This window comes from Megascapheus bottae, chromosome 25, assembly GCF_031878675.1.
Source record: "Megascapheus bottae isolate mThoBot1 chromosome 25, mThoBot2.hap1, whole genome shotgun sequence".
Lineage (NCBI taxonomy): Eukaryota > Metazoa > Chordata > Mammalia > Rodentia > Geomyidae > Megascapheus > Megascapheus bottae.
The window spans coordinates 14562959-14579037 of NC_143533.1; the positions used below are offsets into that span (position 1 = coordinate 14562959).

General features: G+C 44.7%; 1 long non-coding RNA gene across 3 annotated transcripts; it reads right to left on the reverse strand.

Moving 5' to 3' along the window:
- Positions 1-1891: 1891 nt before the first annotated feature.
- On the reverse strand, positions 1892-12816 carry LOC150046431 (uncharacterized). 3 transcript variants are annotated; one of them, XR_016539617.1, is made up of 5 exons: positions 12760-12816; positions 11732-12287; positions 8785-8838; positions 6115-6229; positions 1892-2042 (listed from the first exon to the last, which is right to left on the reverse strand). It is a non-coding gene; the product is annotated as an uncharacterized LOC150046431 (long non-coding RNA). The 3 variants fall into 3 exon arrangements; XR_016539615.1 differs by having other exon boundaries at positions 12678-12803; XR_016539616.1 differs by lacking the exon at positions 11732-12287 and having other exon boundaries at positions 12678-12803.
- Positions 12817-16079: the final 3263 nt, after the last annotated feature.

Consider the following 16079-nt stretch of genomic DNA (forward strand, 5'->3'; position numbering starts at 1 on the left):
CTTTCTTATTTTGTATGCCTTAGCTAAATTAGATACTGTTTCAAAGCTTTTGTAAAAAGAACTCACCTGTCATGTGCTGGTGGCTCATGCCTATAATCCTAAGTATTCAGAAGGATGAGATCTGAGGATCGTGGTTCAAAGCCAGGCTGGGCAGAAAACTCTGTAAGACTCTGATCTCCAACTAACCACCCCCAAATTGGAAGTGGAGCTGTGGCTCAAAGTAGTAGAGACCCTGAATTCAAACTACTACCACCACCACCCAAAAAAAAAAAAAAAAAAGACTGGTCAAAACAAGGAGGAGGAAGAAGAGGAGAAAAGAACTCACTTAAGATTATAACTGGCATAAAAACAATAAGCTGGGAACTTGTGGCTCATGCTTATAATCCTAACTACTCAAAAGACTAAGATCTGAGGCTTGAGGTTCAAAGCCAGTAGGGCAGGAAAGATCCTGAGACTCTTATCCAATTAATGTACAAAATGCTGAAAGTGAAGATGTGGCCCAACTGGAGCAAAAAAGTCAAATGAGAGGACAAATTCCTTAGTTTCTGTAACACACACACACACACAAACACACACACACACACACAATGATAAGAACTTGAAGCCGATACTGTGACCAAATCCATTGCACCATTTTGGGAAAACAGTCTTACAAGCATTATTCTTCAGTGTTCAAGTTTTCACATATTTGCTTTCTAAAGACCAGAAACATGATCCATTCTGTACTTAAAGAAATAACAGATGCCAGGAGTTTGGCCTTGTGGTATAGTCCTTGCCTACCACGCACAAAGACCTGGGTTCAGTTCCTGGATGCCACACATAATAGAAAAGCTGGAAGTGGTTCTAGCCTTGAAAAAGCCCAAGGATAATTCTCAGACCCTGAGTTCAAGCCCGAGGACTGGCAAAAGAAAATAAATGAAATGACAGGGCCAGGGACCAGGAGTTTGGCCTAGTGGTAGAGTGCTTGCCTAGCATGCTCAAAGACCCAGGCTCAATCCCTCATTACCACATACATTGCAAAAGCCAGAAGTGGTATTCTGGTTCAAGTGGTAGGGCTCTAGCCTTGAGAACGCCCAAGGACAGTGCTCAGGCCCTAAGTTCAAGCCCCAGAACTAGCAAAAAAAAAAAATCAGAAAAATATGTACATTATTTGAGATAGGGGAAAGTTCATTATCATTTTACTTGAATTTACAGGACTTTTTTTTTTTTTGCTTGAACTCAGAGCCTGGGTGGTGATCTTGAGTTTTCTCAAAGCTAGCACTCTACCACTTGAGCCACAGCACCACTTCCAGCTTTTTTCTGTATGTGTAGTACCAAGGAATCAAACCCAGAGCTTTGTGCATGCTAGTCAAGTGCTCTACCACTAGGCCACGCTCCTGGCCCTCCAGGACATTTTTTTTTTTTTTTTACTATCATTCAAATGCCACTTTAAAAGAAATCCTCTCACTCTCTATACCCAGGATCAAACCATCTTTGGTATAATCCTATTAGCAATTCAGAGCCCTGGTGATTTTCTTTCTCTAATTAGTATTCTTGATTTTTGTTTGTTTGTTTTTAGCAGTCTGTGTGGCTTGAACCCTGGGCCTGGACACTGTCCCTGACCTTTCCAGCTCTACCATGTGAGCCACAGCCCCACCTCCAGTTTCCCTGTGGGTAATTGGAAATAAGAGTCTCAAGGATTTTAGTGCCCTGGCTGGCTTTGAACCATGATCCTCAGATGTCAGCCTCCTGAGTAGCTAAAATTACAGGCATGAGTGTCCAGTGCCCAGCATAACTTGGCCCATATTTTTAAAACTTTTCTTCTTTAAAAGGTAGGAATGGGGACATAGTTCAAGTTACAGGGAACTTACGTACCAGTGTGAGGCTTGGGATCATTTCCAAGTAAGTCAGGTAGTAAGTAAATCAGGATTGGACAGGTTGCTCATTCTGATGATCCCAGCTACTTGAGCGGAATGCAGTTTGGGGCCAGCAAAAAGTTCAGAATACTTCCTTACTTTGCTGGAAAGGTCACATCTGTAATCCTACCTCTGCTGGAGTTGTTCCTGGGAAAAATATGAGACCCTATTCAAAAAAAACCCAAAGCCATAAAGGGCTGGTGTCTAACTCAAATGATAGAGCACCTACCTAGCGAGCATAAAGGCCCTAAGTCCAAACCCCAGCGTTACCCCCTCAATCTAAAAATCTTTCTCCCAAACTGACCTTTAGTAGAAGGGAAACAGGAAGAAAAGTAATAGACATAACAAAACTTTAGAGTACAGGTGAACTGCCTTTACTCATGTCAAGGAAGGTGAGAAGTGGCCTCAGATGGCGGGGGTGACCTTCAGCTGTGAATGTAACCTTGGACTGTGGTCATTGCTGACCTTCCTTTCCCAGGAAAGCTAAGAAAGCTGAAATGGTAAGTAACAAGTACTGTAACAATCTCTTGTGTGTTTTCAGGATAAATGAAGGCTCAAAGAAGAAATTAACTAGTGGTGCTGGCTGAAGGAACTGCAGAAATTTCCCAGTAAAAAGAGCAGCGTGAAAATCTAAGGACAGGAATGTTTGCTGGGACACGACAGAGTGGAATATTCAATCCAGTGTGGCCCGTGGGTGTTCCCACAGCACAGAAGTACAGTTTTGACAGGCAAAGCTGGAGATTTCCCCGTCTGCTAAGAAATGCAATTCCAGCCTGGCTGGTAGGGAAACAGAGGATCTGCACCTGATAGTTTGGAGGGTTGGAGGAATGGGAATGTATAGGAAGTAGGAAGATAAGTGATCTCATAGCTGAGAGTCTTTGGACTGAAAAACACTGGAGAGCCATGAGTGCCAGAGTCCTCGGTGTCACAGAATATTTTATCATTGTTGTTACTGTTTGCACCAGCTATACAACTGTACATAACACTTTCCCATGTTCTGTGCTACTGGAAATGGTGTCTGGACACTGGCACCACCATGCATCCTGATAAGGAAAAAAGTAATAACAGCAAAAGAGGTTCCTACTTTTCCGGGGGGGGGGGCGGTCATGGGGCTTGAACTCGACCTGGGCACTGTCCCTGAGCTCTTCAGCTTGAGGCTATAGCCCTACCCTTGAGCCAAGCCCCACTTCCCATTTTTTTCTAGAGTTTAATTGAAGATAAGAGTCTCAGGTCCTTTTGTGCCCAGGCTGGCTTTGAACCTTGATCCTCAGATCTCAGCCTCCTGAGTAGCCAGGATTATAGTTGTGAGTCACTGTGCACACCCAGCGAGGCACCTACTTTCTACAGAGGGAAAGATGCTTCACCAAATCACACCAAAACACCAAGTACTGGTGACTCATTCCTGTAATCCTAGGTATTCAGAAGGCTGAGATCTGAGAGGCATGATTCTAAACCAGCCTGGGCAGGAAAGTCTCTGAGACAGTGCCCAGTCTCTGTAAGCCCCACAACTAGAAAACTATATATATATATATATATATATATATATATATATATATATATGCATGCAATCTTTTATTTGTAATTTTCAGAACAATTCTGTGTAGTCCTTGATAAGATCCCTGCTTTATAGATATGGAGAGGAGTTTAATGATTCATAGCCAAGTTGATTGGCCAACTTAACTGTGCTGTGAGCCCCAAACCCTCATTTCCCACCTTGCCACAGCTATAAGCTCTCCAACTTGGAAATGGAGAGTTAAACTGAGGTGAGTCACAATGTATCACCCAAGTGGGAAGGTACACATCTTTGTTGCTTGTTTGTCACCAAAAAGTGTAATAAAGCTTTGATATATTACTGATTCTCCAAAGAAACCTTATCTCAGAGACTCAGGGTTTCTCAGAAACCCTTATCTCTAGAAATCTTTTTTTTTTGCCAGGCCTGGTGCTTGAACTCAGAGCCTAGGCACTGTCCTTGGGCTTCATCAAGGTTAGCGCTCTTCCATTTGAGCCACTGCACCAATTCTGGCTTTTTCTATATATGTGATACCAAGGAATCGAACCAAGGGCTTTATGCATGCTAGGCAAGCAATCTACTACTATGCCACACTCCTAACCTCTCTAGAGACTTTAAAATATAGCATTTCATTCTGAAAATTTTAAAATGGCAGGTAATATTTATAATGTACTATTTAAAAATGTGCAGTGGTTATGGAATTGTAACCCCTTTGTACAATTACTTAATAAAAATAAAATAAAAAATACAACTAGGCCCTGGTAACTCACACCTATAATTTAGCTTCCCATGAAGTCGAGATCCAGAGAACAATGGTTTGACATCAACCCTGAGCAGAAAAGTCAGCAACTACACTTAAATAAAAGCAGCAGAAAGCCATCTGGAGGCATGGTTCAAGTGGTTCAAGTGCCAGCCCAACAAGGATATTGAAGAAGCACCAAGCTCTTATACCAACAAAGAGAAAAGAAGATGGGGAAAGAGGAGGAGGCAGCACGAATGATATCAGATAGATTCATCCACATATGATGTCCACCAGTATCTGAGATACACCAGCCTGAGAGGTTGGGGAAATCACATATACAGTGCATCAAGACAACTCTGGGAAAGGAAACCATTTGCAGATTTACACATTCTCTACATTTTCCCTTTCCATTTTTGTATTCAGCTATACCTGTTGATAATCAAGAGAGATTACTCGTGTCCAAGGGAAAGGAGGAAATGCAAACCAATTATACTAACTGAGGGGTCCCATTCTGGGGACTGGAAATAATGCCTAGGAATGACAGTGCTTTGTTTATTGTTCCTACAACTGATTGATGTTGAGAACATTTCCATTCACTGATTCAGCCATAGACTGTTTCTTTTTCCCTTCAGTGCTAGGCACTGGGAAGTGTGAGACAAAGAATGTATAGGCCCCGGGAAATCCGAAATCTTAGCTACTCAGGACACAGAGATTTGAGGACTGCAGTTCTCAGCTAGCCCAGGCAGGAAAGTCTAGAAGACTCTAAAGTTAACCACCAGAAAAGCAGAGGTGGAATTGTGGCTCAAAGTAGTAGAGTGTTTGAGTGCAAGAGCTCAGAGACAGCACCCAGACCCCAAGTTCAAGCACCATGACACCCCACCACCACCACACACACCAATGAGTAGGATTTCATTCTTCCCTCATGAAACTACCAGTCCAGGCAGCACGACAATCACACAGAGGGCATAACAAGGATAGGATGAAGACAGGAATCAACTGCATCAAGACCCATTGCCTGGAAGGACTACGAGACTCGCAGCTGCCAAGCACGGTTAGACCATTGTAGCAACAGTCAAGAGAGCAAGACAAAGCCCGGACTGGAGACATCAGGGCTATGGTTAGCAGGTGTTAAGCAGGTCTGAAGTGGGTATTCAAACAAGTACTGAGAATCCAGGATTTTCAACTAAAAAAATAAAAGCTGTAAGAAAGATGGCAGGGATTTTGTTCTTTTTTTGTTGGTTGTGGGGCTTGAACCCAGCGGCTGGTGGCATTACACAGGCCCTCATGACAAGAATCACCAGCTCGGTTTTTGGTGGTGAGGAAACATTGAAAACTCATTGCCCTAGGTGATAAGCTTACCTCCACATAGTTATGGGGGAACAATTGTTGGAGGCTGGTGGAACAGACACTGGAAAATTCCCTCCATGACTCTCTTCCTCCTGGGCTGAACTTCTCTCTCCTTATTTGACAGTTGTTATGTACAAAGCAGGTTAACCCAGTGCCTTGGGTAAAGGAAAAATCCAAACTGAGGGCTCCCAGCAACATTATCCATCTGCAACTCGGGCAGAGTTTTGGCATATTAGTGCGGAGTTCCGTGAGCAGCAAGAGGGTTGTTTGTGTTTGGGTTATGTCTGCTGCATTCCCAAACTAAGGTGGAATCTGGCCTTCGATTTCCCCAAGGCCTAACTAATCCAGTAATGAACCGAGACGGCTTGACAAGCATTGCTTCCAACTCAATTCCCAGATGCCTGTGTTCTGGAAAGATTATTTTCCAAGTTGGGAAATGGGGAAAAGATATAAAGAGCCTGACTCAGAAGTGAAAAATCTCATTATAAAGTCATCTGTGAGTGAAGCAAGATGACAATGCTTTCAAATAGTCTTCCATGTCCTAAAGTGTTATTTAGGAATCTTATTGTCAGGAAAACATGATAGGTTTATTAAATAAAATACTCCATAGGATACTATACTTGAGGTGTCTGCTTTATCTTCTGCGATTTTTTTCTTCTGTTTAAATCTGAGTTGGATATATGCAGCTACAGCATCAGAACATCTGGGTACAGCCATTTTTTTTCTATCCTGCACCTGCAAGGATAAGCACACACATAAACAGAAAGAGAAAGAAAGAAGGGGGTGGGAAAGAAAAGAAATTAAATCTTCTACAAAGCTGCTGGGGAAAAAAGAAATCCAACCAGCCATGAAGCTCAAGGGAGCGGTCTGACAAATACTGAGCTGTAAACAAGCTTGAAAGGGATTTAATTCTTATGACAAGTGCCAGTGGTGGCATCTCACATGGACCCAGCATATGTACACATTGCACAGAGGATCCACACAAGACTTCACTCAAATAGAAAAGAAGAAAGGGAGAAAAAAACACTAGGGGGAAAAAAGGAGAAAGAGAATCTCTCCGTACATCAGCATCTTCTCATCTATAAATAGCCAAGCAAAGTAGGATGGGCTGGTGTTGTAATTAATTTGATTTTTTTTCAGAATTTTTGCCACTCAGAATTTGAGTCTCCTCCCTGCTCTTTATAATTATAGCTGTTGCACTAACCGCTGCCGAGGGTTGGTGACTGCCATGTGATGTCCGCCAGGTGGCTGTTTCCCAGCAGAGAAAATAAACCCAAGTTTCCATGGTTGGTTCAATGCTGTCATTTAGGATCCAAATGAAGACTTCAGAGGGTCACACCATTTATCATCTTTTGACAGCTAGTTCTTCACTTGTGTTTGTCATTTTCTAGACTCTGGCACCCTGGGGCCTCCTGCACTTGAGCAAGTGACGTGACTAAGATAGCAGAGGAGCTGTGTTCATTTTTCATGGATTCAATCATGGACACTGAAGTTGGGGGATGGAGGGGTGGCTGGGGAACATGATTTAATCAAGCTCAGAAACCAGATCTTTCCCAAATGTAGAGTGCCATATTTGCTGATCAACAGACTGTTCTGTGTTCCAGAACAAAAAGTCAGGGTAGGGAAGAGACATGGAGAGTGAGTCTCAAAACCAAATGGAGCTGGCCCTGGTCGCTTGTGCCTGTAGTCCCACCTACTCAGGAAGCTGAGGTTCTAAGTCCATGAGATTCTTATCTCCAGTGAACCAGCAAAAAGCCAGAAGTAGAGCTGTGGCTCAAATGGGGCAGAGAACCAGCCATGCATGGAAAAAGGTAAAGAACAGTGCCCAGGCCCTGAGTTCAAACACACAGGGTATTCAAGGACATAATAAAAGGGGGAAAAAGCACATTGTTTTTCTTTTTGGTGGTCCTAGAGTCTGCAATCAGGGCCTCATGTTGGCTAGGCAGGCACTATACCACTTGAACCATGCATCCAGCCCCAATTATTTTTCCCCTATGTATTCCATTGTGAGTGCAAGGAGAAGTGTGTAAGATAACATCAGAAAAGCAGCCTCTTTCTAAACAGTTATGCATTATCTTTTATTCAAATCAGAGTTGAGCACTCAACTCCCTCAATGGATGTGGTTCCTAAAGACTGGTCTGCATGCTATCCAGTCCCAGAGCTTCCCTACTCCAAGATGTCAGGAACATGAGCTAGCGGCTCTGGGGCTCTTTTAAAAGAGGGAGTGTGTTTGCAGCAAAGGGAAGAAGTTGGACATGAAGGCCTTGTAGAACCACACGCCCATCACTGCATGGCCTTTAATGGCTGGGAAGCTGTGCAAGTTCCTTACTGTTTCTGAGTCTTTAGCAGTACTGGGGACTGAACTCAGGACCTTATACTTGCTCTATCACTTGGGCCACACCTCCCCAGCCCTTTGGCTTTTAGTTTGCATTTCAGATAGGGTCCTGGGCTTTGGCTTAGGCAGGCTTTGGAATATAATCCTCCTCCCTCTTCCTCTCAAAGTAGCCAGGATTACAGGCAGGCAATACCACACCACACCTTGTCTTATGTTCCTTACTTTTAAAAATAACATACAAGGGCCGGGAGTTTGGCCTAATGGTAGAGTGCTTGCCTAGCATGCACAAAGACCTGGGTTCGATTCCTCAGTACCACGTACTTAGAAAAAAAGGCCGGAAGTGGTGCTGAGGCTCAAGTGGTAGAGCTCTAGCCTTGAGGAAGTCCAAGGACAGTGCTCAGGCCCTGAGCTCAAGCCCAGGACTAGCAAAAAATAAATAAATAAATAACATACAAGCTGGCACCAGTGTCTCATGCCTGTAATTCTGGTTATTCGGGAGGCCAAAATCTGAGGATCAAGAATTGAAGCCAGACTGAGAAGCAAAGTTCATGAGACCTATATCTGATTAAGCATACAAGAAAATCCAGAAATGGAGCTGTGGCCCAAGAGGTAGAATGCTAAGCCTTGATAAAAAGAAAAAAAGGAAGGAGGGGAAGGAGGGAATGGAATTTGGCCTAGTGAAAGAGTGCTTGCCTAGCATGCACAAAGACCTGGGTTCGATCCCTTGGTACCACATACATAGAAAAAGCCGGAAGTGGTGTTGTGGCTCAAGTGCTAGAGCTCTAGCCTTGAGAAAGCCCAAGGACAAGTCTCAGGCATTGAGTTCAAGTCCAGGACTGGCAAAAAGAAAAAGAAAGAAAACCTAAAGGACAGTGCCTAGGCCCTGCATTCAAGCCCCAGGACTAGTACCAAAAAAAACCAGTCTCTTGGAGACCAGTTCTACTGGGATACCTACTTCTTGCTGCCTCTTCTTTCTTCTTTCTTCCTCCCCAGTCAAAGCACTTAGTTACTGCAGAAAAATGAATTACTGTGAGCTTGCTAGGAGGAAGGGTGATCCGTTTGAATCAGAGCACCATCTACTGGTACAACTGCCAAAGCACTAACAAAAATCATATATGCATTTCTAGACAGTCCACCTCACCATTTGGTAATAAAGATTCTGTAATCAATACTTTGCTCACACTTTATAAGCTTTTTTATGATACAACAATGAAATACAGTAGATCCTTGGATCTACCCTGCGACTCAGGTGATAGAGGGCTAGCCTTGAGAACAAAGAGGCTCAGGGACAGTACCCATGCCTTAGGTTCAAGCCCCACAACTGACCAAAAAAGACAATTAAAATAAAAATAAATGGTATGCAATAAAGTAACTCCTAAACAGGATCCAGTGGCTCACACCTGTAATCCTATTCAGGAAGATGAAATCTTGAGGCTCACAGTCCAAAGCCAGCCCATGCAGAAGAGTCCATTCAACTCTAATCTCAAATTCACCAGTAAAAGGCCAGAAGAAGAGCTATGCCTCAAGTGATAGAGTGCTAGCCTTGAGTTAAAAAAAATCTCAAGGGGCCGGGATTTTGGCCTAGTGGTAGAGTGCTTACCTAGCACGCACGAAGACCCAGGTTCGATTCCTTGGCACCACATACATAGAAAAAAGCCGGAAGTGGTGCTGAGGCTCAAATGGTAGAGCTCTAGCCTTGAGAAAGTCCAAAGACAGTGTTCAGGCCCTGAGCTGAAGCCCAGGACTGGCAGAAAAAAAAACTCAAAAGATAATGCCCAGGTCCTGAGTGCAAGTGCCAGGACCAGCCAAAAAGAAGAAAAAGAAAATGAATCCTAAATGAAACCATCTCCAAAAGATAGGTGGATAGGTGTAAATTCGTTAATTTGTTTCTATTTCTTGAAAAAAATATGAGAAGTTTGTATATCATTAAGTTCCATGTATATACATTGCCTTATGAAGGAGGCTATGTTTTGCTTTTGCCTTTGTCAGTCACTGTCGGTGCATGCCTGTAATCCTTTCTACTTGGACTGTTATTGGAGGCCAGTCTTGAGGAAAAAGTTGTCAAGACCCTATCTCAAACAGCACAGTGGCATATACCTGTCACCCTAGCTACAGCAGGAAATATAAGCAAGAGGATCACTGTTAGGTTGGCCTCAGCAAAAAGCAAGACCCTCTCTCAAAAATACAACAGAGGCCCAGTGTTTAACCTAGTGGCAGGGTGCAACCCTAGCATGTATGAAGATATGGGTTCAATTCCTCAGTACCACATACATAGAAAAGGCCAGAAGTGGTGCTGTAACTCAAATGGTAGAGCTCTAGCCTTGAGAAAGCCCAAGGACAGTGCTCAGGCCCCAACTTCAAGTCCTAGGACTGCCCCCCCCCCCAAAAAAAAACAACAAAAAGGGCTTGGAGGCTTGGCTCAAGTGATAAAAAGAGTACCTGCCTACCAAGCACAAAGCCTTGTGTTAAACTCAAGTATTGAGTTAAATCAGATACTGTTAAAACCAAATACTGTCACTTTTTTATTTTTTAACGTTCATATTGTTCAGGCAACATTTTTAGTCTTATAAATATTTTCTGAAATCTAATCTTTCTACCTATACTAAAGGATAGCCTAATGAGTGAGTTTCAACATAATGCACAGAAGCAGGTCCATAAATGAAAATGGAACTTTGGGTCCCTCACACAGGCTGGTCAGGATAGGACAAGATTATTAGCCACCAAGCAGATGTCCCCATGTGCAGCCCAGAGACAGCTCTCAGCCTTCATTTCCAACTGAGAGGTGAACTCTGAACACTGAGTTGTGTACCCTCTTAATCTTCCTGTTTATTCTGTGCTTCATTAAAGTCACTCTCAGCAGGGCTGGCTGTCAGCCGGGCTGGGCCTGTCCTGACGTCTGCTCTCCAGAGAGCATCCTTCATCCTGATAAAATGGGCTCTGAGCCTGTCATGTGACTGAGCTCCTTAAGGTAAACAGATTACACAGAGTGGCCCCTCACCCCTCAATGACACATCTCAGTTTGGTAAATAGGATAACTGACAGAGATAGGGGCAATCTTACCACCACAGTGCCCTTCCAAAAGAAGGGGGGGATCAGATTAACTGTGGTGATTGGTAGAGGGTATTTAGGTTTATCAGTGTGTCCTGGGGTACCTTTAAGGCTGTGCTGGCTATGTGTTATTCATCTGTCCTAATTACATTGCACCAGACCCCATCTCATAAAGGTTCCACCACCACCCAACATTGCTACATGGGAAACAGTGATTCCAAACCATGGGGTACACACTCAAACCATGTAATAACCAGACATTAACCAGACTCTGGAGAATAAAACTCTGCTCTTCCTCCTGGCAGTGGGAAAAGAAGGGAGGCTGGCATTTTGAATCCTATGATGGCCAGCAGGATAGTGGCATCACTTCATATAACCAGATGAGATGAACTACAAAAAGACTTCTTGTGCCAGGAGTTTGGCCTAGTGATTAAAGTGCTTGCCTAGCATGCATGAAGACCCGGGTTCGATTCCTCAGTACCACATACATAGAAAAAAGCCAGAAGTGGTGCTGAGGCTCAAGTGGTAGAGCTCTAGCCTTGAGAAAGTCCAAGGACAGTGCTCAGGCCCTGAGCTCAAGCCCAGGACTGGCAAAAAAAAAAAAAAGACTTCTGAAGCCTAGTACTGGTGCTCACACCTGAAATCCTACCTACTCAAGAAGCTGAGATGAGGGTCACGGTTCAAAGCCAGCCCACGCAGGAAAGTCTATGAGATTCATATCCAGTGAATTATCAAAAAGCCAGAAGTAGAGCTGTGACTCAAATAGTAGAGCACACTTAGAACAACAACAACAACAAAAAGCCTATGGACAGCACCCAGGCCTTGAGTTCAAGCCCTAGCATCAGCATACACACCATTCCTATTCGAACTTCAGTCTCTTTACTTTTCTGAGCTCTTCTTAATCATATACAGGTGAGTAGTTCATTCTATTCAGTATCAAAAATGAATTGTTCCTTCTTTGTGTGTTGTGTTATCATAACAAAATCAGTTGTGACTTTCAAGTCCGAGACACAAGAAACACTCTGGATCAGATCTGCTGCAGGTGTTCATGACTTTGTCTACATGGAGGGAATTAGAAGTCTGCATTGATGTTAACAGGTTTTAACAGGAGAAACACATCCAGAGAATTGCTGTTCTAGGTCCCAAGAACCCAGTAAGGCTTGGAAGTCACTGGTTTGTAGGAGACAGAGGCTTCAAAGAGAAGGGTCCAGGTCTCAAGGAACTTTCAGTGTGATACAAAAAAGGAGATGAGTGCATGACAGACCAAAGACGGGAGGGCACAGGGAAATCTGAAAATCCCAGGCCTGGGCACTGTCCCTGAGCTGCTTTTGTTCTACCACTTGAGACACATTCCCAGCCCCTCAGGGTGGCTTTATGGCGACTCCTAGAACCAATCCTGAAGAATTTGCTCTGTGAGGGAAGGAAAGAGGACACAGGTGTCAGTGGATTCGGCCTTCATCAAGCTGTAAGCCCCCATTCTGAATGAGACAAAGGCCGGGCACTGGTGGCTCACGCCTGTAATCCTACAACTCAGGAGGCTGAGATGTGAGGATCATAGTTTCAAGCCAACCAGGCCTAGAAAGTCCGAGAGATTCTTACGGCCAATGAACCACCAGAAAACAACAAGTAGCGCTATGGTTCAAGCAGCAGAGAGCTAACTTTGAGCAAAAGAGCTACAGGACAGCGACCAGGACCTGAGTTCAAGTCCCAGGGCCTGAGTTCAAGTCCCAGGACCTGAGTTCAAGTCCCAGGACCAACTTCCCCACCCTCACCTCCCGCCAAAACAAAAACAAAACAGACCAATGTCTGTGGAGTCGGCTGAGCTGGAGGCTACATTCATGCGAGGGGGCTTCAGGGTGGGCCCAAAAGCTCTGTGACCCACCAAGGCAGCGAGGAGGACAGGCAAGGGCTTCAGGACTTGACTGGGGATCGTTGCCGGTGGCGCGAGATTGAAGGCCACGAAGGTGAGAGTTGGTGCGCTATCGCGAGAGCTGGCTACCTATCGCGAGAGTTGGTCTCCTATAAAAAGAAGCTGTTTTTTTTCCCCCCCTTCCGTGGTCTGAGGGGGTTCAGCTGTGTTCAGGGTAGGGCGTTCGTTTCTCCGTCACTAAAGTTGTGAGAAATACAGATTATTCGGTCTCGGGTATTCTGTTAGCAACAGGACAAAATGGACTCAGATTCCTGCCCAAGGACACGTCGGTCTGCTGGACCCACAGCTCCTCTGCATATGGCCGGCCCAAGGTACACCTCCAATCCCTCACCCCCAGGCCCATCCCCAGCCCCTCGCCCTCTGCGCCACACAACCCCACATCCACAGCCCCTCACTCCCAGGTCCTCAACCCCAGCTCCTCACCCTGCACTTGCAGCCCTCTCACCTCCCGCCCCTCCACTCAAGTCCCAGCTCCCACACCCCCGACCCCAGCCCCACACCCGCCTCAAGATTTCTTGTCTCTTTGAGTTTCTTGGTTTCCTGTATTCCCTCTTATCCTTCAGCCCTCAGGTTAAAGGAAGCTTCTAGTCCAGTTTGGCTTAGGAGAGTCAGGTGGAGATGAGAATTACCCCATGTGGTACTGGCCCACACATTACACACACACACACACTGCTTCCTGCTTCCTGCCACACGCATGCTCCTGCCCTTTGCAAGGTTCATGTTCTGCCCTTGAAGAGGAAGCGGGCATACTGCTACCTCTTCCTATGGAGGGAAGCCTGGTTGGACCTATTTCAGAAAAAAAGCCAGCGGGGTGAGCCACTCAAGGAAACAGACATGGGACTGCAAGGCTTTCTGCTTGTGCCAAGGACAAGCCCTCTCTGACCCTTGCCTAAAGTTTTGATTTTACCCAGTGCCAGCTTTGTCACAGGTCTGGCTTCGTTCTGGCCTGCTCACCTGTCTGGAGACACCAGGCACTTTGGTCAAAGCTCACCTGGCCGTGAGCTTGACAGGAGCTTTTGACTTCCTTTCCATATTACCCTTGGGGTTATGGGGAGAGGGACACTTTGCTTTGCAGTGCCTGCCCACAATTTCCTTCTGTCTTCCTTCCAGACCCACTCTGTCTCCTTCCTACCTTCAGCCTCACTAGAATCTTGGTGACAGCACTGCGGGGGTTGAGAATGAAATGGGAGTCTTCCTGGTGCCCTGTCCTCGTGCTGAGCTCAGCAGGTGCTGGTGCGGCCATTTATTTATTTGATTAATGATTATCTTCAATTTTACAACAAATGGATTGAACAACTCAGTTTATAAGAGCACTGAATCTCCACCAGTGTCACCCCTTCCATCATTTTCCCCATCTCTCCCAACCCCACCCATCTCCTCAAGGAACCTGGTTCCATCTGCACATCTGTACATTTTGTACTATGACTGTCTTCACTCCTCCATCCTCTCTCCATCGGTCTGCTCTTCTCTTAATCTCCCCAACACATTTCAGCTTTCTGACATTCATTCTGTCAAACCCTTAGTTTTTAGAAGAGTTAACACCACTGGACTCCTCCCCTGAGTACAGTATACTATAGTCGGTTTGTGTGTATATGCCTATGACCCTGTCTGTTTTCTGCATCTTTATAATTTTAGTCCAGTGGCCAGGAGTTTGGCTTCATGGTAGAGTGCTCACTTAGCATGCATGAAGACCCGGGTTCAATTTCTTGGTACCACATAGAAAAAGCTGGAAGTGGTGCTGTGACTCAAGTGGTATAGGGCTAGCCTTGATGAAAAAGCCCACAGACAATACTCAGGCCCTGAGTTCAAGCCCCAGGACCGGCAAAAAATAGTAAATAAAATTATTTAAGTCTAAGTTGCACATATGAGAGATTATGTGCCATTTGTCTCCCTGAGCCTGACTTAGTTCACTTAATTTGGTTTTTTTCAGGTCCATCCATCTCTCTGCAAATGACGATATTATCTCCCTGATGGAGAAGTAAAATTCCATATTTAGTTTATACAACATATCTATATGTATATATACACAAAAATGTGTGTATACATACATATATACATATACACATATATGGTCCATTTATCCATTGTAGGGCATCTGGGTTGTTTCCATAACTTAACTATTATGAAAAGTGCAGCAATGAACATGGATGTGCAAGTGTCTTTACAGTATCCTGACTTGTAATGTTCTCAGCAGATGCCCAAGTGTGGCTGTGTTTAGTTTTTCAGGAATCTCCAAACAGCCTTCCAGAAAGGTTGTACTAGTTGACATTCCCACACAGAGTCCTTTTTCCTAATATCCCTGCTATATTTTTATACTCATATTCTTTTTGATAGCTAATTTCTGGTAGTTAATTGGAAATAAGAGTCTTGTGGACTTTCCTGTCCAGACTGGCTTTGAACCTTGATCTTCAATTCTCAGTCTCCTGAGTAGCTAGCATTAGCAGTGTGAGCTACCAGCACCCAATCCTGAGTTCTTTAATCTTAAGTTCCTGTGTCCCAGATTTCATGACCAATCAACAGTGATATGCAGCAAAATGAGTCCAGAACTTTAGTAGATCTTTAATAGACATAATTTCCTGGCATACTGTTTGAGATAAGGCATTAAACCAGGATTTCTCCTATTTACTTTCTCTCCTTTCGCACCTGCCTTGTAACCTAACTGGAGGCAAGGCCTCAGCCTGCAGTGTCCACTGAAACTCCTGAGTACTCCTGGCCAATCTGACCTACTCTGCTGTCTGAACATTTGGTTTGTTTATTAATTTGTGAGTGTGAGTGTGTGTGGTGGTGGTGGTGGTGGTGGTGGTAGTGGTGGTGGTGGTAGTGGTAGTGATTCTGGGGAATGAACTTAGGGCCTGGACATTGTCCCTGAGTTTTGTTTTGTTTGACCAAGACTAGTATTCCACTGCTTAAGCCATGACTGCACTTCCAGCTTTTTGGTAGTTAACTGTAGATAAGAGTCTCATAGGGGCCGGGAGTTTGGCTTAGTAGTAAAGTGCTTGCCTAGCATGCACAAAGACCCGAGTTCGATTCCTCGATACCACATACATAGAAAAAAGCCAGAAATGGTGCTGAGGCTCAAGTGGTAGAGCTCTAGCCTTGAGAAAAATCCAAGGACAGTGCTCAGGCGCTGAGCTCAAGCCCAGGACTGGCAAACAAACAAACAAAAAAAGAGTCGCACAGACTCCTGTTTGGGCTCACTTCGAGCCAAGATCCTCAGATTTCAGTCTCTTGAGTAGCCAGGATTACAGGTGAGAGCCACTGCCACCCATCCA